The sequence below is a fragment of the Bos grunniens genome, chromosome 19, assembly GCF_055505025.1.
Source record: "Bos grunniens cultivar Pamir isolate PY7600 chromosome 19, Bosgru_T2T1.0, whole genome shotgun sequence".
NCBI classification, from domain to species: domain Eukaryota; kingdom Metazoa; phylum Chordata; class Mammalia; order Artiodactyla; family Bovidae; genus Bos; species Bos grunniens.
Genome location: NC_141183.1, coordinates 12,317,022 through 12,337,901, shown reverse-complemented (window position 1 = coordinate 12,337,901; position 20,880 = coordinate 12,317,022). Strand labels below are relative to the sequence as shown.

Below are 20,880 nucleotides of genomic sequence, written 5' to 3'. Positions count from 1 at the left end.
AGGTCCGCCTGCCTCCCCTCCAAGCCCCTGACCATCACGAGGGGCGAGTCTTGTGTGGCCTGATGATGGGCAGAGATGGAGCATTTTCCAGGGAGCTGTGGCCAGGCATGGAGAAGGCAATGGCACCCCACTCCAGTACTTTTGCCTAGAAAATCCCATGGACGGAGGAGCCTGGTAGGCTGCAGTTCATGGGGTTGCTAGAGTCGGACACGACTGAGCAACTTCACTTTCACTTTTCACTTTCATGCATTGGAGAAGGAAATGGCAACCCACTCCAGTGTTCTTGCCTGGAGAATCCCAGGGAGGGGAAGCCTGGTTGGCTGCCGTTTATGGGGTCGCACAGAGTCGGACACAACTGAAGCGACGCAGCAGCAGCAGCAGCAGCAGTGGCCAGGCAGGCATGTGCCAGCAGGACCCAGGAGAAGGAGAAGTGGATATTGAGGATCTGGAGCAAATGGTGGAACTTGCCTAGGGAGGGGGAAGGTACTGATAAGGGCATTTTCCAAATCCTGGCAAGGACACCTGGACTGGGTCCTAAGAGGCTGCTGGAATAGCTCGTGGGAGACTGAGGACGACGGAGTCTGGGGAAACGGGTAGAGCTGGGGGATGTATTTGCAAGAGGACCTGCAGCTGATGGAGAACAATAAGGAAGCCCTGGGAGGGAGCTCCCAGGCCCCCATGGCATGGCTGTCACGTCCTTAGGTCTTTGCTGGGTGCTGGCTGGACACGGTGGCTCCTTCCTCGGGGCCAGAGCAAGATGGCAGCCAGTCTTTAATGTTATCTCACAAGGGACATCCTGTCACTTTGTCACCTTCTATTAGAGGCAAGTCGAGTCTGCACTCAGGAGAGAGGACTTCATGAGGGCGTGGATGACAGGGTAGGGTCCTGGGGCAGTTAGAGGAGCCCCCTCAGGGAGTGGGGGTGGGCAGCCATGAGGGCATTGCTTCATTTTTATCCCCTAGAAAGGTCAAGGGTGGGTGACCCTTCCCTGACACTCCAGACCCGAGCCTCGACCCAGGACAGAGGAGACCTCTCAGATATCTCCAGAGCTGCAGATGAGGGTGTTGACCCTGAGACCAAGACATGAAGGAACCATGAAGCCTCCCTTTTGGGTGGGGGCGTCCAGACTCTTAAAGACCTAAGACACAGACTCCTTAAAAAGTTAGACATGGAATCACCATGTGATCCAGCAAGTCCACTCCTGGGTGTATTCCCAAAAGAACTGAATATGGGGCTTGAACAGATATGTGTACGTTCGTGTTCATAGCATCACTATGAAATATATATTTTTAAATACATATTTTAAAATATATATATTTATTATTTATTTATTTTAGTTTTTGGCTCTGCTGGGTCTCGGTTGCTGTAAGTGGGCTTTCTCTTTATGTTACTTGTTATATTTTATTGTATTTTACCACAATGAAAAAAATTTTAAGTCTTAAGATGCAGGGAGGCTTATACATGTCATACCTTTTTTTTTTGAATCTTTTAAAAATTTTATTTATTTATTATTTTATTGAAGGATAATTGCTTTACAGAATGTTGTTATTTTCTGTCAAACCTCAACATGAATCGGCCACAGGTGTACATATATCCTCTCCCTTTTGAACCTCCCTCCCATCTCCCTTCTCATCCTGCTGCTCTAGGTTGATACAGAGCCCCTGTTTGAGTTTCCTGAGCTGTACAGCAAATTCATACCCTTGTTTAATTCTGGGGCATGACTGCTGCCAGCACTAGCCATGAAGCGGGGCCCTGAGCGCAGCAGCCCAGCAGGCCAGCTCCTCCCTCAGCCTCCGCTGAGTCCTGCAGGCACCCACCCAGGGAGCGTGCTTCCTGCGTCCTCATCAGAGGGGAAGTGGTGGCATGTTCCCCTGCCCTGGGGCCCTGTCTCCGCGGCTGCTGCCGCCAACTCTAATATTGGGAAACAGGAAAGATGTTTCTGGTTGTGAGTTGTTGGAAACGCAACTAGCTGGCTGGAAGGATAAATGGATGGAAAAACAACATGCTTTAGGGTCCAGCCTGACCCTGACCCTCACCGGGGCCTGGTGGACCCTCTGGAAGGAGTGACCTGTAGAGCCCACAGTGACCAGACCTCCAGGGATGATGGGGTCCAGGGCTGAGCCTGGACACTGGGACCTGTGGTGGGAGGTGAGCCCCCCTGCCCAGGGTGCAGAGTGTCCCCAGATAGCTGACCCCTGCTGCCAGGTGTGGCCCCTGCAGTGGCCGTGCGTGGCAGTGTAGGCAAGGGTGGCTAGTCCTCCAGTTCCCCTCACTGGGAGCTCTGTGTTGGCTGCTGGAAGAGAGGGAGCCCCACCGGGGTCCTGGGCTTCCTGGTCACCCTCCTAGGGTCTGGAAAATAAAGCTGGGCCCAGTTAGCTTATGTGAGGAAGGAGCTGGTCGACCACAGTGCAGAAGAGGGGGGTTGGAGGATGAAGGGAGGATGCAAAGACGCGGGAGACCACACCGGAAACTTGACCAGCCCCTCTCAGCACCCCTTCACTGCACCCCATGTCCAGTGCCCCCAGGGCCTACAGTAATGGGTTTCCTCTGAAGCCCTCTCTCCTCCCAGCCCTCCCTTGTTCCACTGGAACCCCACCATCACACCCCCAAAATTATTCACCAAAGGCTGCTGCTGCTGCTAAGTCGCTTCAGTCGTGTCCAACTCTGTGCGACCCCATAGACGGCAGCCCACCAGGCTCCCCCGTCCCTGGGATTCTCAGCCAGAGCCTTCTTTCCACACTCTGCCCCCAGGCCAGCTGGGATCGAGACCCTGCTGCAGAACGCCCACTGTCCGCAGCAACAATCAGAACAGACAGATGCTCCCCACGGGACAGACTGGCCACAGGGTCTGGTCTTGCCCCCTTGTATCTTTCCCAGCCAGCTTTCAGACCACACAGAATGGCTCTGCACTCTCCACCCAGTCACCCGCTGGCCCTTCCGGGCTTGATCACGGTACCCTGTGAGTCCTCGTGGCTTGCCCTCCCCCATCCTTCCTGCCTGCCCCCTCCTCCAGGAGTAAGGCTCTCGTGTCTGAATCCTCTCTCCCGTCAGCCCAGTAGCCCACACTGGGCACTGGTGATGCTGGTGGAGTGTCCGGTCATGGACCTAGGTCATATCCCCTCTCCCAAAGGCTGGCTGAGCTCCAGGAAGGCTGAGGGTCTGGAGAAGCCCCTGTCCCGAAACCTGAGTTCTCCTCCCACCTGGGCCAGGCCGCTGCCCTCTCTCTGAAGGCGCTGGGTTTTACCCTGGGCGGGTGGCTTTGATGGGATCTAGACCCTTGCCTTTTGGAGTTTTGTATTAATACTTTCTAGACCACTGCTGTTCCTGGAAAACATTCCAGCCAAATTTTCCTTTGGTCACCCTCCTTTCATCTTGGAAGGCAGCCTGGCAAAGGGGAGCCCCGTTAGCCCCTGCTAGGCAGCAGTCCCCCCAGTCATTGGGCCTCCCTATACCTCCGGCTCTGAACCCTCCTAGCCATAGTGTCACCAGGCTGCCACCCAGCGGCCACTCGGGGAGTGGACAGCTTTCTGTTTGGCAACCGGCCTGCTGGATGGACCCACCCAGGCCCAGCTGCTTCTCCCATCTATTTTCTCCCTCACCCACTCACTCATCTGTTCACTCATTCATTCACTTAGCAGACCACTGGGAGCCCAGCTGAGCCAGGTCCCGACGGATCTCATGGCTGGAAGGACTCAGCCAGAGAAAGAGCTCAGCCCTCCTCCCAAGGGGCTGACTTTCTAGCTGGGACACAGATGGGGTCCAACAACTGGGGATGGTGGGATGAATTGGGAGATTGGGATTGATATACATACACTGAAAGCGAAAAAGTGTCAGTTGCTTAGTCATTTCCAACTCTTTGCAGCTCCATGGATTGTAGCCTGCCAGGCTCCTATGTTCATGGAATTCTCCAGGCAAGAATCTGGAGTGGGTGCCTTTCCCTTCTCCAGGGGATCTTCCCGACCCAGGGTTCGAAGCTGGGTCTCCTGCATTGCAGGCGATTCTTTACCATCTGAGCTACCAGGGAAGCCCCATAAATACACCACCATGTGTAAAATGTAGTGGGAACCTTCTGTATGGCCCGGGGAACTCAGCTCGGTGCTCTGTGATGACCTAGAGAGGTGGGATGGGGGGGCGGTGCAGTGGAAGGGAGGTCCAAGAGAGAGGGGATATATGTATACATATAGCTGATTCAATCCATTGTAGAGCAGAAACTAATACAACATGGTAAAGCAATTATACACCAATTAAAAAAAAAGGCAACTCTTTTCTGGTTTTCAGGGTTCAAGGAACCATGAGCAGCAGTCTCCTGAGACACCCTCTATAGGCAGTGCAGGAAGTCCTGTCCAGGAACAGCACAAGCCCTGGAAGTGTTTGGAGACGGTGGAGCTTCAGGGCAGCCTGAAGAACTATGACCCTCAGAAGGGCAAATGCTCCCCAGGCACTATCAGGCTTAATGCCCTGCTTGTGGTGTCCACTCCCCACCCCAAGTATGTGTCCTGGGGGACCAGCAGCAGTGTGATAAGGCCAAGGCTTGGCTATCCCCCACATGGACAGCAAGGTGCTGAAGAAACTCAACAAGAGCAAGAAACTGGTCAAGAAGCTGGCCAAGAAGTATGATGTCTTTCTGGCTTCAGCGTCTCTCCCTGATTAAGCAGATCCCATGAATCCTGGGCCCAGACCTGAACAAGGCTGGCAAGTTCCCATCCTTGCTGACCCACAGTGGGAACATGGTGGCCGAAGCTGATGAAGTGAAGTCCACGATCAAGTTCCAGATGCAGAAGCTGCTGTGTCTGGCAGTGGCTGTTGGCGACGTGAAGATGACAGACGAGGAGCTGTGTACAACATCCACTTAGCTGTCAACTTCCTGGTATCATTGCTCAAGGAAAGTTGGCAGCACATCAGGGCCTTGTCCATTAAAAGCACCACGGGCAAGCCCCAGCAACCTGTACTAAGGCACAGCTTAATAAACCATACTCCACACACACAAACAAGAGGCAAGATTGAAACTTCCATTGAATTTATGTCAGAAAATACTTGAGATTGGTTGAACTACCTCACAATAAAAATTAAACCCATCAGACTGATAAAACAAAAGCAACCGGGCAGATGACAGGAGGGATGAGAAAGTAGGGGGGCTCCTTCTGTCCCAGCCTCACGGATTCTGCCTGTCATTCTGCCCGGGGCCACGTTGTGGGCGAGAAGATGCTGCTTCTGTGAGAGTCGTGGCCTCCTCCCCCCAGGCTGTGGCCCGAGTCATCAGTGGACTGCATCTGTTCCAGGGGCTCCCCCACTCCACCCAGCTTCTCTCTGCATTTTTAACTCACCTGTGAGGACTGTCCTTTTTTAGTTTTAGTAAATCATTCTTTATTTTTGGCTGCACTGGGTCTTCGTTGCTGCTCGCGGGCTGTCTCTAGCTGCGGCAGGTGGGAGCTTCTCTTCATTGTGGCGTGTGGGTTTTAGGGCTCATGGATTTAGTTGCTTCGTGGCCTGTGGGATCTTCCTGGACCAAGGGTGGAAGCCGTGCGCCCTGCATTGGAAGGCAGAGTCTTAACCACTGGACCATCAGGGAAGTCCCTGTTTTCTTTTAACAGCTTTGTTGAGACGTAATTCACATACCATATAATTCACTCATCTGAAGCGCACAGTTCAGTGGTTTTTAGTGTGTTCACAGCCATGCAGCTGTCACCACAGTTAATTTTTAGAACACTTCATCACTTCAAAAGGAAACCTCCTGCCTTCTAGCCCCCATCCCTCAGCCCTCCATCCCTCCCAGCCCTGCTGCTGCTGCGTCGCTTCAGTCGTGTCCGACTCTGTGCGACCCCATAGACAGCAGCCCACCAGGCTCCGCCGTCCCTGGGATTCTCCAGGCAAGAACACTGGAGTGGGTTGCCATTTCCTTCTCCAATGCATGAAAGGGAAAAGTGAAAGTGAAGTCGCTCAGTCGTGTCCGAGTCTAGCAACCTCATGGACTACAGCCTACCAGGCTCCTCTGTCCATGGGATTTTCCAGGTAAAAGTACTGAAGTTGGGTGCCATTGCCTTCTCCCAGCCCTAGGCAAGTGCTAATACACTCTCTGTCTCTATGAGTTTGTCTGACTCTTTTCACTGAGCTTAATGTTTGCCAAAGCCTTTGACTGTGTGGATCACAATAAACTGTGGAAAATTCTGAAAGAGATGGGAATACCAGACCACCTGACCTGCCTCTTGAGAAACCTATACGCAGGTCAGGAAGCAACAGTTAGAACTGGACATGGAACAACAGACTGGTTCCAAGTAGGAAAAGGAGTACATCAAGGCTGTATATTGTCACCCTGCTTATTTAACTTATATGCAGCTACATCATGAGAAACGCTGGGCTGGAAGAAGCACAAGCTGGAATCAAGATTGCCGGGAGAAATATCAATAACCTCAGATATGCAGATGACACCACCCTTATGGCAGAAAGTGAAGAGGAACTAAAAAGCCTCTTGATGAAAGTGAAAGAGGAGAGTGAAAAAGTTGGCTTAAAGCTCAACATTCATAAAACTAAGATCATGGCATCGGGTCCCATCACTTCATGGGAAATAGATGGGAAAACAGTGGAAACAGTGTCAGACTTTATTTTGGGGGGCTCAAAAATCACTGCAGATGGTGTTCGCAGCCATGAAATTAAAAGATGCTTACTCCTTGGAAGGAAAGTTATGACCAACCTAGATAGCATATTCAAAAGCAGAGAGATCACTTTGCCAACAAAGGTCCGTCTAGTCAAGGCTATGGTTTTTCCAGTGGTCATGTATGGATGTGAGAGTTGGACTGTGAAGAAAGCTGAGCACCAAAGAATTGATGCTTTTGAACTGTGGTGTTGGAGAAGACTCTTGAGAGTCCCTTGGACTGCAAGGAGATCCAACCAGTCCATCCTAAAGGAGATCAGTCCTCCTGGGTGTTCACTGAAAGAACTGATGCTTAGGCTGAAACTCCAGTACTTTGGCCACCTCATGTGAAGAGATGACTCATTGGAAAAGACCCTGATGCTGGGAGGGATTGAGGGCAGGAGGAGAAGGGGATGACAGAATATGAGATGGCTGGATGGCATCACCGACTCGATGGATGTGAGTCTGAGTGAACTCTAGGAGTTGGTGATGGACAGGGAGGTCTGGTGTGCTGTGATTCATGGGGTCACAAATGGTCGGACACGACTGAGTGATTGAACTGAATTGAACTGAATGTCTTCAGGGTGTAGCTGTGTTTTAACAGGAGTGAGGGTTTCATTCCCTTTAAAAGCTGGATAGGTCCACCTATTGAATGGATGGACCACGATTTGTTTATCGCTTCATACACAGATGGACTTCTGGAGACTGTGATAAGGCGGCTGTGATCACCCATTTAACAGCCTTTCATGTGGACACATGTTATCATTTCTCTTGGGAATAAACCCAGAAGAGGAATTGCTAGGTAACATGATAACTCATAGGGCTTCCCTGGTGGCTCAGCTGGTAAAGACTCGGCCTGCAATGTGGGAGATTTGGGTTCAATCCCTGGGTCAGGAAGATGGGAATGGCTACCCACTCCAGTATTTTTGCCTGGAGAATTCCATGGACAGAGGAGCCTGGCGGGCTATAGTCCATAGGGTCCAAGAGAGTTGAACACGCCTGAGTGACTTAATACTTTCATAGCAACTCTTAGTAACTAAACAGTGACAACCATGGTAACTCTATATTTAATTGATGAACTGCCAGCCCTGAGAATCCTTTAATATCCACGCCTGACCCAGTCACAGCCCTGATCAAGGCCCTCTGACAGTGTCTGACCTCATAGCCCAGGCCCTGCTGGCCCACCTTCTGCCCTCCACCCTCCACCCGCTGGCTTCCATCCTGGACTCAGCCCCCAGCCTCCCGCCCACTGCAGGGGTTTGGCAAGCACCAGGTTCTCCACATGGAGCTCTCCTGCCTCCCTCCTGCTTTTCTTCTGTCCTCCCAGAATTCCTCCCAGAAACACAGGCAGGCTCCCAGAAGTCCTTTCCTACTTTGCTTCCATGGCGTTTATGCAATTAGTTAATTAGAATCCACGTCTGGAGGCACCAGAAGGGCAAGTACTCTATGTTTTAAAGTACATAATAGATTGTGGTACTGGATTACAAAACCTAATACAATTTTTTTTTTCATGGAAAAGAAAAGCACACAATAGATGTTTCAAATTATTCGGTAGAAGAAGAAATTCTTTGAGCAAAAGGCCATCCAGACCTGTTTTAATTTCTAAATAGGATTGGGATGGGCTGAGCTCCCTTTTGCCTGCATAACTTTCTGCAGCCCTCGGCTCTTTTCTGGTAAGAGTACTTTGGTTTCCTTTTGGGGTCTCTCTCCCCACTCTTAGTCTGGGGGACGTTAGAAACCCATATTGGCCAGCCAGTCTGTCCTTGGCAGCTGAAGTTGGTTCACAGAGGCAAATGGCTCAGGTGGGGGCAATGAGAAGTCACCCAGGTCTGCTCTCGTTTTCTCCATGGAGACGGTGAGCTGGCACAATGTGGCCAGGATTTCAGAAGAGACTGCCCAGGAATGAAGCCATGTGGAGGAAAGTCAGACTGAAACAGGAAGAGAGATGGATGACACATCCGGATTAAGTCATGCCTTATGTCCAGGTGAGTCAATACAGTTTGAACTGGGTTTCTGTACTACGTAATCAAACGATTCCTGATTAACGCAGGGTCTGCATGTGTGTGTGCTCAGTCACTTCAGTCGTGTCCAACTCTTTGTGACCTTATGGAGCCCACCAAGCTCCTCTGTCCATGGGGATTCTCCAGGCAAGAATACTTGAGTGGACTGCTGTGCCCTCCTCCAGGGGCTCTTCCCAACTCAGGGATCGAACCTGTGTCTCTTGAATTGTAAGCAGATTCTTTACTGCTGAGCCATGGGGGAAGCCCAGTGCAGGGTCTACGGCCCAGAAAAGTTTTGCAATCTTAGCCCATTTTCTATCAGGTGGATTTTTTTCTTAGTGATTTGTAAGAGCAATTAGTATATTAGGAACTTTTTACCATATACTTTGCAAATGTTTTCTCTGATCTGTTTGTGCATGTTTGTATGTATTTCTTTATAGAATGTTTTGTCATGCATAATTCCAAAAATTGTTGTATGATCAAATGTCTGTCTTTCCTCCCATAATTTGTGGTCTTTAATTTTACTGTATCTTTTTATGGCAATGCCCTTTATCAGATCAACAAGTTGTTCTTCTACTCCTAGGTTGCTAGACGATTTTTAAAAAATCACAAATGAGTTTTCAATTGTTTCAAGTCCTCCTTCTGCATCTGTTAAGATGATCGTGGATTTTGTTTTCCTTTAACCTGTAATGGGAAGTACATACATCAGTTTCCTGACATTGAAAACCCACTGTAAACCCAACATGGTCAGAGGTCTAACATTTTTTGTTATATAGTTGACTTCAATTTATTAAAAGTTTCTTTGGGTTTTCTGCATTCACCATCAGGAATTAGATTGGTCTTTTAACTTTCGTTTTGGAGTTGAGATCATGCTAGCCTTCCCTGATTTTTTTTTAAACTTATTTTTGGCTGTGCCATGTAGCATGAGGGGTCCTCCCCAATCTGAGGTCAAACCCATTTTCTCTCTTCATTCCCCCTCAAACTTGAGAGTCTTAACCACTGGACAGCCAGGAAGTCTCTAAAATTGTTAAGATAGGGAGTTTTCTGCTCCACGATCACAGTAAAAATTCACCTGTGAAATCAGCCATATTTGGTGTGCTTGTGTGTGAGTTTTGGTCAAACATTGTGGCAGTAACCAAAGACCATGTAAATCAGAACAAGAGAGGCTATGTGCTCACCTTGCTCTGATAGGGAAGTAGCCCCCTCACTTGCATGCTGGAGAGATTCAAGGCAGACAGAGGAGGGGGCAGCTCCATCGTGAAAGGGGAGCTCAGGTGCACTCCAAGAGGGGGCTATGGGCTTGGGGAAGCTGTGGGCAGCCGACTGGAGGTGCTGCAACCCATCTGGTTGGTTACAGCAGCGTGCTTGACTTTCTCTGGTTGGTCCTGAGCCGGAAGTGGAGGCAGAAATTAGGGAAGCTGGCCGGTATTGGCCAAGTCCTGGCCGTTTGGGGCTGGCTGAGTTCTGTTGGCATATCTAGTGGCTGTGTGTGTGTGTGTGTGTGTGTGCATTCTCAGTCGTGTCTGACTCCTTGCAACCCTCTAGACTGTGGCCTTCCAGGCTCCTCTGTCCATGGAATTTCCCAGGCAAGAATACGAGAGTGGGTTGGTTGCCATTTGTTCCTCTGGGGATCTTCCCCACCCAGGGACTGAACCTGCGTCTCTTGCCTCCTCTTCATTGGCAGGTGGATTCTTTACCACTGCCCCACCTGGGAAGCCTGCTAGTAGTCATGGTCCCAGTATTTCAATCTCTCTGTGTTTTCCTAGAATGTTACCCCTTTCTTTTTCCCTTTTAAATGTACTGGTATCAAGTTGCTTGTAGGATTCGCTAATAATTTCAATATCTAATATTTCTTTTATATGTTTTTCTCTTTCATTGCAGATTCATGTCTTTTCTCATTGTTCTTGTTGGACATGTTAGTGGTGTGATGACATGACACGTCTTTTTAAAGTACCAGTTTTTTAAATTAATTTATTCATTTACTTTTGGCCATGTTGCATGACCAGTGGGATCTTTGTTCCCCAACCAAGGATCGAACTTGCACTCCCTACATTGGGAGCACTGAGTCTTAATCACTGGGCCGCAGAAAGTCCCCTAAAGTACCAGTTCTGAGTTTTTGTTAGTCAATTTCCATTTCTTTCCTTTCTGTTCTTACCTTTGGTACTTGCTTCTGCTCCCTGGGATTTACTCTGCTCTTTTGTAATTGCTTAAATTGAATATTTAGATACTTTTTTTAACCCTTTCAGTTTTGTGATAAATGCTGTTAAGGCTATATGCTTCCATTCAGTGTTGCAACTTACTACGTGTCATATTTCCATTGTTGGGCAATTCAAAAATTTTCAGTTTCCATTGTGATTATCTCTTTAGAAGCTGTTATTTAGGAGAATGCATGTTTTAGTTTCTAGGAATATGGCATTCTTTACAAAAATCCAAACTCTCTTTTTACACAAAAAGAAAATTTAATTCTAGGAGGGTTTTTTGGGGGGTTTTTTTTGGTAGTTTTCTTGGGATTTTCTACATTGAGAGTCATATGATCTGAAATAGGGGCAGTTTTATTTCTTCCTTCTCATGTATGAATGCCTTATATTTTCTTGCCTTCGTCCACTGGCTAGAAACTCCATCCAATCCTACACTGCATAAGGATGGTGAGAGTGGACAGCCTTGCCTCATTCTAATTTACAGGGAAAGTATTCAATCTTTCACTATTAAGTATATAATGTTAGCTGTAGGTTTTTGCATCTATCATAAGAGAAGTGTGTCTCCCGTTTTCTTATTTTGTATTGTCTTTGTTTGGTTATGGTATCTGGACAATACTAACTTCACGAAATAAATTGAGAAGTATCTCCTCCTCTTGTTTTATGGATGAGATTGTGTAAATTTTTTCTTTAAATGTTTGGTAGAATTCTCCATGAAACCACCTGGGATGTTTGGGTCTTCCTTTGGGAGACCCAAACCTTTGGGAGATTATGGAGTCACTGTCCATAATAGTTATGGGGCTATTCCCACGGTCCATTCTAAACTGGATAGGTTGTGGTGGTTTGTACTTTTTCCAGGACTTGTTCCAGTTCATCTCAATCATCACATTATGCTTTGCGGTTGTTTGTAATATTCCCTTGCCTCCCTTTTCGTGTCTGCAAGGTCTGTAGTGATGTCCCCCTTTATCAGTCTTGCTATGAGTTTGCCATTTTGATTAATCTTTTCAAAGAAATACATTCTGTTTCATTGATTTTTTCTATTTTTTGTCTATTTACAACTTAATTGGTTTCTGCCTTTAGAATTTCCTTCTTTTTACTTTCGATTTATTTTTGCTCTTCTTTTTCTAGTTCATAAGAAGGCAATGGCACCCCACTCCAGTGCTCTTGCCTGGAAAATCCCATGGATGGAGGAGCCTGGTGGGCTGCAGTCCATGGGGTCGCTAAGAGTCGGACATGACTGAGCGACTTCGCTTTCACTTTTCACTTTCGTGCATTGGAGAAGGAAATGGCAACCCACTCCAGTGTTCTTGCCTGGAGAATCCCAGGGACGGCGGAGCCTGGTGGGCTGCTGTCTATGGGGTCGCACAGAGTCGGACATGACTGAAGCGACTTAGCAAGGTGGAAGCTTACATTTTTTTTTCCATTTGAAAGATCTATTCTTATATAGTCTTTTCTCATATAAGCATTTAATGCTATGAGTTCCCTCTAAGCCCCGTGTTTGTTGCTGACCAGACATTTTTCACATTTTTATATGTTGTATTTTCATTTTTATTCAGTTCAGCTTATTCCGTAGCTTCCCTTGAGATGTCCTCTTTTGACCTGCTGATGATTTTGACATGTGTTTTTTCCAAGTGTTTGGATTTTCTTGTTATCTTTCTGTTGAAGACTTCTAGTTTGATTCCACCATGATCAGAGACACAACTTCTATGATTTCAGTCCTTTAAATCTATTGATGCTTGTTTTCTGGCTACTGTGGAATATGTTCCCCGGGCATTTCAGCAGAAGGTACATTCAGGTGGTTCCTGGTGGCTGCTGTGACCATGATCACACGGCAATTAGAACTGCATGTTGTGCCTTGCTCTTGTGGGTGGAAAGTCCGATAAATGCCAGTTAGATTCTGTTGGCTGATAATATTGAAGCCTTTAACATCCCAACTGACTTTCTAGATTTCTAGAAAATCAGAAATCTAGATTTCTATCAACTACTGAGAGAGGGGTGGTGATGTCTCTAGCTATAATTATGGATTTGTCTTATTTTTAAAAATGAGAGTCTTCAGATAACTAACTTTTGAGTAAAAGAGCAGATGAAAAATTTTGTATAATATGAGAGAACACTATTGGTGTAAAGCTTGTGCAATAGAGCCCAATTCAGTCTCAGAGGGAAAACTTTATGGCCTTAAATACATAACTTAGAAAACATGAATGATTAGTAATCACTCTAGTGATTAAAAGAATATTAAGGAAATATAATGAACAACTCTATGTCAATGCCTTTGACAAATGCCTTGAGAAACAAATTGCCAAACTCACCAAATAAGAAGATAACCTGAATAGCCCTATGTCTCTTTTAAAAATGGAACTGTTAGTTTAAAATCTTCCCTTGGGAATTCCTTAGCAGTCCAGTGGTTAGGATTCTGTGCTTTCACTTCTGAGGTGAGAGGGTACGATCCCTGATCAGGGAACTAATATTCTCCATGCCAAGAGGCTAAAAAAAAGGGAGGGGGTAGTGGAGACTTAAATAAAATAAAATTAAAATCTTCCCACAAAGAAAACTGAAATTGCTTGGTGAGGTTATGTTTTTAAAAACTCAATAATGAGAAAGCAATTTAATTATTAAAAAAAAATTGGTCAAAGTGGTTGAAAAGACACCTTACCAAAGAAAATACATAGATGACAAATAAGTAAGCCCATGAAAGATGGTCTACATATTTAGTCATTAGGAAAATGCAGTTTAGAACTACAATGAGATCCCACTGCATAATATGAAAAGGGCTAAAAAAATAATCTGACTCTACCAAGCGCTGGAGGGAGTTGAAATTCCTTTACTACTGGTGGTGAAAATGGTACAACCCTGTGGAAAACTGTCACTTTCTTAGTGATTTTTACCAAGAGGAATGAAAGTACATATGTGTCCATACAAACACTGCAAAAATTTTCATAGCTGCTTTATTTGTAATATCCCCAAACTGGAGACAGCCCTACTGTCCATCAGTGGGTGAGTGGACAAGCACATTGAGGTCTCTTCATCCATGCAGTGGCATGGTCCCTGGTGTGAAATGTCCTGAGCAACTTATATGAATCTCAGAGTTCTTATGCTGAGCAAGGAAATCTGACAAAAAGAGAGCATGTTATGTGTTTTCATTATATGGGAGTATAGAATATAGAAGTCCATAAGAAATCCATGAAATGAATCTCTAGACATCTACAACCTGTCAGTGATTGTTTGAGGATGGGGAGGGCAAAGAGGGGCCAGAGGAGGATTTGGGGGCAATGTTTGCAATCTGGCCTGGGGTGGCAGTTTCAAGGTTGTTGTCTGCACAAACTTCTAAAATTGTGCGCTGCGATTGTGCACGGTTCATCACGTTAGGACGAATTACATGACAGTGACACTGTTAAGACCTCTCAAGTGGCCTTCTGGAACATTGGCTCTTGGGAAGGTCCTTCTGGAACCCAGTAGCTGTGCTGGGAGAGGCCCAAGCCACACGGAGGCCACTGGGAGGCCCCGTGGTCAGCTACTGGCCTCCCTTGGGTCCTTCATGGGAGCCTGGTCTTGGCTGTGTCACTGCAGGCCCAGGGCTAGCAGCTGGAACACCTTGGCCGGCAGGAACTGATTCATGGAAGGCAAGGAGGCCTCTGTTCCTGGCAGTCGGTGTCTGGTCGCAGGCCCTGAGCCTCTGGGGCGGGGGAGTCCATGGCCATAGCCCTGCTTCACGAGGCTGCCCAGGATCGCCCCACCCTGGGCACCAGCCTGGGACTGGGCAGCCAGGTAGCTCTGCCCTTGGCTCCACTGTCTTGTGGCAGGTCCCCTGGGAGGCCCTGGGCCAGGATGGAGGGAGGTCAGCCACCCAGGAGCCCAGGGACTGAACTATATCAGAGCAGGGGGCCCAGAAATAAGGCAGGGTCCAGACAAGGGACAGACTGACCTTCAAACAGGGTGCCGGAAACAAGAAAGAAAGGTGAGGGGTGGTGCAGAAAAAGAAAGGAAAGAAGAAAGTCTGCAGCCTGGGTGGGGCACACCAAACACCCAATCTGGGGAGAGTTAACCCAGTGGGGCAAAAGGCATCAGAGAAAATTAGAGGAATCACTCCAATTAACCATCTGCTCTCAAAGAGGAGGGGACACACCCATGGGGGAGGAGGGGTGGCAGAGGGAACAAAGGGCTGGAGGGCATGGGGTGTGGCAGCAGGTCACAGACTAAAAGCACCGGACAGAGCAGAGAAGAGGTCAGAGGTGACCCTAAGCTGAGGCAGAATGTTCTTAAAGGCACAGCAGAAGCCAAGCAGGGATGTGGGGAAGCCAATATTACAGACCAAGGGCACGCCTGGCTCCGGGAACTTTGCCAAGCTGACCCTGAGACAAATAGATCCTGGTTGTTTCTGACGTTCAGGGCCAAAGAACTATTTAGGCTTCAACCCAAAACGAGGCTGTCACCCAGAGAGGGTGGGGAATCAGGTCAGCGTTTACAGGGGAGATGGCATCTGGAAGCTTACAGAAGTTAAGCTGTGGTTCAGGCTCCAGAGTGATGAGCAGACCCCAGACCTCCAACCCTACCCAGCCTTTCTGGGAAAGACCACCCACAAAAGAAACCCTGGCAGTCCAGACAAGCAAGAAGATTGCTAGAGAGGCCAGGGAGAGGGCAGGGCCTTCAACAGACTCCTCCAGGAGGCCAGGACAGCCCCTCTAGGGCCAGGACAGCCCCTCTCAGTCCTGGACACTGGATGGCCCTCCAGGCCCCCAGGGAGGGTGAGGGGACCTGGGTGTCCTGGAGCAGAATCAAGACCAGGGCTCAGCTTTTACAAACAGAACGGAGGCACACCCTCTGTACGACAATATACAAGACACAGCCTTGAGTGTTTAGACTTCGATGATGTAAAACTATCGTGTTGTTATTGTTGGGGCAAGGAATATGACTTTATTTGGAAAGCCAGCAAATCGCCAAGATGGTAGGCTCATTCACCCCTCCCCACAAAGAACCATCTTGCCTGAGTTAGAATTCAGGTTTCTTTTATATTAAATGGGAAGGGAGTTAAAGTCAAACATTTCCCGGTTCCCATCAGCCTCTGGAGGGGGTGTGTTCATTTCTTTCTCCCTGCCGTCATTTCAGGTGGGCCTGGTCAGGATATTTCTTGTGAGCTAAGCAAAGGTACTTTAGCTTAATGCTCATTACCTGGGAGGTGGAGTTCCCAGAGCTGGACCAATGCATATAATTTGAGCTTATAGGCCACATTCCTTTAGCGATTAACTTGTCATAGAATACAAGGTTCTTCTTCCCCTTACAGTGTGGCTGTGAGGAGGGGACCCAACAGGATAGGCGTCCTCGAGGGTCACAGGTGCGGGGAAGATGGGAGAGGGTAAGAGGTGCAGGTCACAGGTGCGGGTAAGGAGAGGGCAGGTCCCACTCCCTTCAGCTGAGAAGGGGTCCTGCTGGCCACAGAGCATGGGTCTGAGCTCTCAGGACAGAGTCCCGGCTTGTAGCACCAGTAGGACGGCAATGTGGCCATGAGGACAAGCTGTACACACACCGCCCCCCTCCACCAGCCAGGCTGCTGCCTGACCCCTGGGGATGGGAGGGCAGCTGTGGGAGCCGAGCTCAGACTGGCCTCCCAGAGGTGGTACTGGGCCCCTGGGTGCTGTGTTGGGTGCCTTCCGGTGCCTCCAGCTTGTCAGCAATTAGGAGGTGGGGAGTGGGTGGTGTCACAAGGAGGGGAGTAGGAAGGGAGCAAAACCGCGTGACTCCACTTTCTGGTGTTTCTATCCTCTTTGGGGAACTAGTATCTCTGGTGGAAAATAAATACTTTCTGAAGACTGGCATTTCCTCCCCCTCACTTCTGTTTTTCTTTTTTTTTTTTTTTTCTGTTAAATTCAAGCAAACTGGGGAAAATACCCAAGACCTAGTGGCCGTGGTTGTTCTTCTGGGAAGGGGTCAGGGCCCGGGGTTGGCGGGAAGGAAGTAATCCATCCCCTGGAAACCCTGCTGGGTGTGCGAATTTGTATTGTGGTGCATGGGTTACTTGAAACAACTATTTATAAACACGCAGAATGACCAGTTTCAGTAACAAGGGAGTGAGGCAGGGGAGACGTGGACAGCCCAGCCTTGTCCCTGGGTCAGCTGGTGGAGGTCAGCTCCCTTCCCAGGCCACCACTCCTACCTGCCCCGTCCGGCCCTCTGTGCTCCTTTGGGCTGATTGCAAGATTTGCACCTCATCTTCAGCTGCCCCCAATGCCAGCAGCCTCGTTCCAGGATCCAGAATTCCACCACGGGCTGGATCAACAGGGCTGGAGCAGGAGAGGTACTCAGGAGTGTGTACATCACAAAGATGCCCTCCTGTCCCCAGAGTCCCCAGCGTCCATCACATCAGTGAGGCTCTCTGCTGCTGCCTCTATGGGCACCACACGGCATTCCTCATTTAATATGTTCCTTGTGTGCGTGCATGCTAAGTCACTTCAGTTGTCTGACTCTTTGCGACCCCGTGGACTGTAGCCCATCAGGCTCCTCTGCCCATGGGATTCTTCAGGCAAGAGTACTGGAAGACTGGCATTTCCATGTATGCCCTCCTCCAGGGGGTCTTCCTGACCTCGGGATGGAGCCTGCTGGATGGAGCACTAGACAGCCTCACTGAGACACAGTCCAGAGACCACAGAGATCAACACAGCCAGACGCCGAAGTGCAAAGGACAGGTTCTAATCAGCACTATACTCCCAGTGGGGCAATTCCAGCATGAACTGAACTCAATTTCAACTTGTGCGGAGGTGACTGGCATTTTAAAGTGAGAATATGGGAATCGGGACAGCTGAGAGCTCAGGCAGTGGAGTCAGGCAGCAGACAGTTATAAAGCAGGCAGGAGGCTGGGAGACCCCATCTGGTTCCTTAACAGCACTTGTCCGGAATGAGCCTCTGGGTTCTCACAGAGGCCCGAGATGTCCAGCCTCAGGTGGGTGCTCTAAATGGGGCTGGGGTTGCCCCAGGGATGCAGTTTGAGCTGTCAGAAACCGAGTCTTTCTAGGCCTGATGCAGAAGCAGGCTTTGAGACAAGCCTGGCTAGAGTTTAGTCAAGGAGAGAAAATTTTAGTCACCACACACCATACAATCCCTCCATTAAAAGTGTACAATTCAGGGGCCTTCCTTGGTGGTCAGTGGCTAAGACTCCGTGCTCCCAATGCAGGGGTGTGCAGGTTCGATCTCTGTTCAGGGAACTAGATCCCACGTGCCAGAATTAAGACCCAGTGCAGCTAAATAAATATTTTAAAAGATAAAGTGTACAAGTCAATGAATTTTAGTATTATTCATAGAATTGTGCAATCATCCTATATTCCTACATCTGAAACATTTCCATAACTCCAGAAAGAAATCTGTCTCCATCTGTAGTCACTCCTAATTTCCCCACCCCACCCCACCCCAGCTCCTAGCAACCACTCATCTATTGGGTTGGCCAGGAAGTTCATTCTGGTTTTCCCATAAGATCATGCAGGAAAACCTGAATGAACTTTTTTGCCAACCCAATACCTCCTGTCTCTGGATCGGCCTGTTCTAAACCCTTCATACAAATGAAAAAGTGAAAGTGATATTCGCTCAGTGGCATCTGACTCTTTGTGACCCCATGGACTGTAGCCAGAATCACATAATACGTTGTCTTTAGCGACTGACTTCTTCCACTCAGCGTGTTTTCAGGTTTCATCTCTGTTGTAGCAGGGCAGTGTTTCACTCCCTTTTACGGCCAAAGAGTATTGCATTATACAAATAGACCACATTTGACTTATCTGCTCATCAGGTGATGGCCACTTGGGTTGTTTCCACCTTTTCGTTGTAATGAGTAAAATGCTGCTCTGAAGATTCCTGTGCAAGTTTTTTCGTGGCCAAGTGTTTCTAAGCCCCTGTAGCAATAGGCCCAAACTTGGCCAATAACTGCCAGCTTCCCTAATTTCTGCCTCCACTTCCAACTCAGCACCAACCAGAGAAAGCCAAGTACGCTCCCCTAACGAACCACAGGGGTTGCAGCACCTCCAGTCGGCCCCCTACAGCTTCCCCAAGCCCACAGCTCCCACTTGGGGTGCACCTGAGCCCCCGTCTCGTGATGAAGCCACCCCCTCCTCTGCCTGTCTTTGAGGTTCGGCCAGCATGCAAGTGAGGGGGCTGCCTCCCGCTAGAGCAAGCCGACCGAGCACACAGCTCCGCTTGTTCTCATTTTGCGTGGTCTTCGTTCATATCTACACATTTTATAGCTCCAGCTCTGTGGTCCGTTTTGAGGAACGTCTGCCTGTGTGCGGGAGGCACGCTCCCACGCTCACTCTTCGTGTGGGTGTCGTTGTTGAAAAGGCGTCTTTCCCTGCTGCTTGGTCTTGGCACCCTTGCTCAAACTTCTTGACAATGGACTCCTGTTGTGTAACTTGTTGTGAACTATTGTCTTTAAGGAAGAAAGGTGGAGATTGAATCATGAAATGCTGAGCTTGCTTCCCTGCCAGCGTGAAATCCATCACTTCCTTACCCGGAATCAGGTGACCCACAGGTGGGGCTGCTCCTCTATTTTGCTCGCCTTCTCAGGCTGGTTCTGAGCCAATACAGGTGGAGAACTCCCTGGGGAAGGGCCTCCTCAGCCCTGACTTGCCCCGATTTTCCTGCTTTCCCCTGCCTGCCCCGTTTTCCCCCTCTTGCCCCCATCCAGGAAGCTGGGCCCCTGCAGGGCAGGAGGGCAGGTACTGTGCCTGAAGCCCTCCCCCGCGGCCCACCAGTAAACACTGCAACCCTTCACTACCCTTTGCACCCCGCCCTGCAGTACCCTCCCCAAACCACATGGGGCCCTTCGTCCCCTGACACTGGTCCAGGAAGCGCCATGTAAGCTGGCTGGGCTGGGAGGAGGCTGGTGAAATGCCATCTTCCCAGACTGCCTGGGCACCCTTGCAGGCAAGTAAAGAGGATCCCAATGCTTCAAATCAAAGCAGCTTTAAGGGCAGAGAATGTGGCCCTGTGTGGCCAACATTTCTGAGATTTGCTGTTTTCAACTTGCCAGGGGTCTGAGAGAAGTGGCAGCCTGCTCCGTGACCAGAGTCATGTGCACCCACCCCTCCTGCTTTACTTCCTGGGCTCTGGGTTCCAACCACCTCAGTGGGACTCCAGCCTGGGTGCCGGGGCACCAGACTGGGCTTTCTGTGAGGCTCTGGGTGCTCCATGCCTGCCTGCCTGCCTGGGGCTCAGGAAGTCTGGCCCACAGCCACGTGTTCTTCCAGACCCATGGCTGCTTCGTGCTCAAACACTGCAGCAGAAACTGCACTCTACACCCAGCACCGTCACCCAAAAATGTGACTCTAATCCAGGTCTCTCTGCCAGTTTTAGGAAATTCACAAAGGGGCCAAATTGGACGGGAGAAGCAACTGGATGCAGGACCCAGCTTATCTCCCGGAGAGGACGAGGAGAGGGACATGCGCCATAGAGATGTGAGTAGATCTCAGCCGGACTTGATTCAAACAAAACGAACTACTTAATGACATGCACGTGGTAACCCAGGAAATTTGATGATGGTAACATGGGCCATTTTATGTACAATGAATTATTATTGCAGTTATGTTAGAACTTTTAAAAGACCGTTTTCAGAGGCTTGTTAAGTATTTATCTATAAATGACAGGACATCTGGGATTTGCTTCCAAATAATCCAGTGGTGGGAAAGGGTCTGTAGGGCTTGGAGAACACAGGCCTGGTGAAAACTCACTGCTGAGGCTCGGGTGGGTGGGCATGTGGGTGGTTTGTTGTTTAAGTAACAGCTTTGTTGTAATTCAGTAATTTTCGGGTTACAGAGCTATGCAACCATAACCATGACTTATTTTTTTATCTGCTTGAAATGCTCCATAAGTCTCCTTGCCTCATGGCACAGGGTCAGAGGCACTGATGTCTGAACCGCCTGGGGCACATCTGTTCTTTCTCAACTGGGCAGCAGGGGCCCCAGGGTAGCTTCCATCTGTCCTGGAACAGCAAAAGGTCACTGGTGGTGTTTACACCAGCTCCTGCCCCAGCCTGAGGGTCTGGAGCCCACAGAACCTGGGTCTGGCAGTCCAGTCTGGGTTTGCT

At 49.0% G+C, this 20,880-nt stretch overlaps 1 long non-coding RNA gene and 1 pseudogene across 2 annotated transcripts; both read left to right on the top strand.

Annotated features, from left to right (window-relative positions):
• Positions 1-4,254: 4,254 nt before the first annotated feature.
• On the top strand, positions 4,255-5,367 carry LOC147351244 (large ribosomal subunit protein uL1 pseudogene; annotated as a pseudogene).
• Positions 5,368-8,484: 3,117 nt separating this feature from the next.
• LOC147351243 (uncharacterized) lies at positions 8,485-20,407 on the top strand. Of its 2 annotated transcripts, XR_015147325.1 has the most exons (3): positions 8,485-8,613; positions 19,232-19,326; positions 20,145-20,272. It is a non-coding gene; the product is annotated as an uncharacterized LOC147351243 (long non-coding RNA). The 2 variants fall into 2 exon arrangements; XR_015147324.1 differs by lacking the exon at positions 8,485-8,613 and having other exon boundaries at positions 19,169-19,326; positions 20,145-20,407.
• The last annotated feature ends 473 nt before the right edge of the window (positions 20,408-20,880 follow it).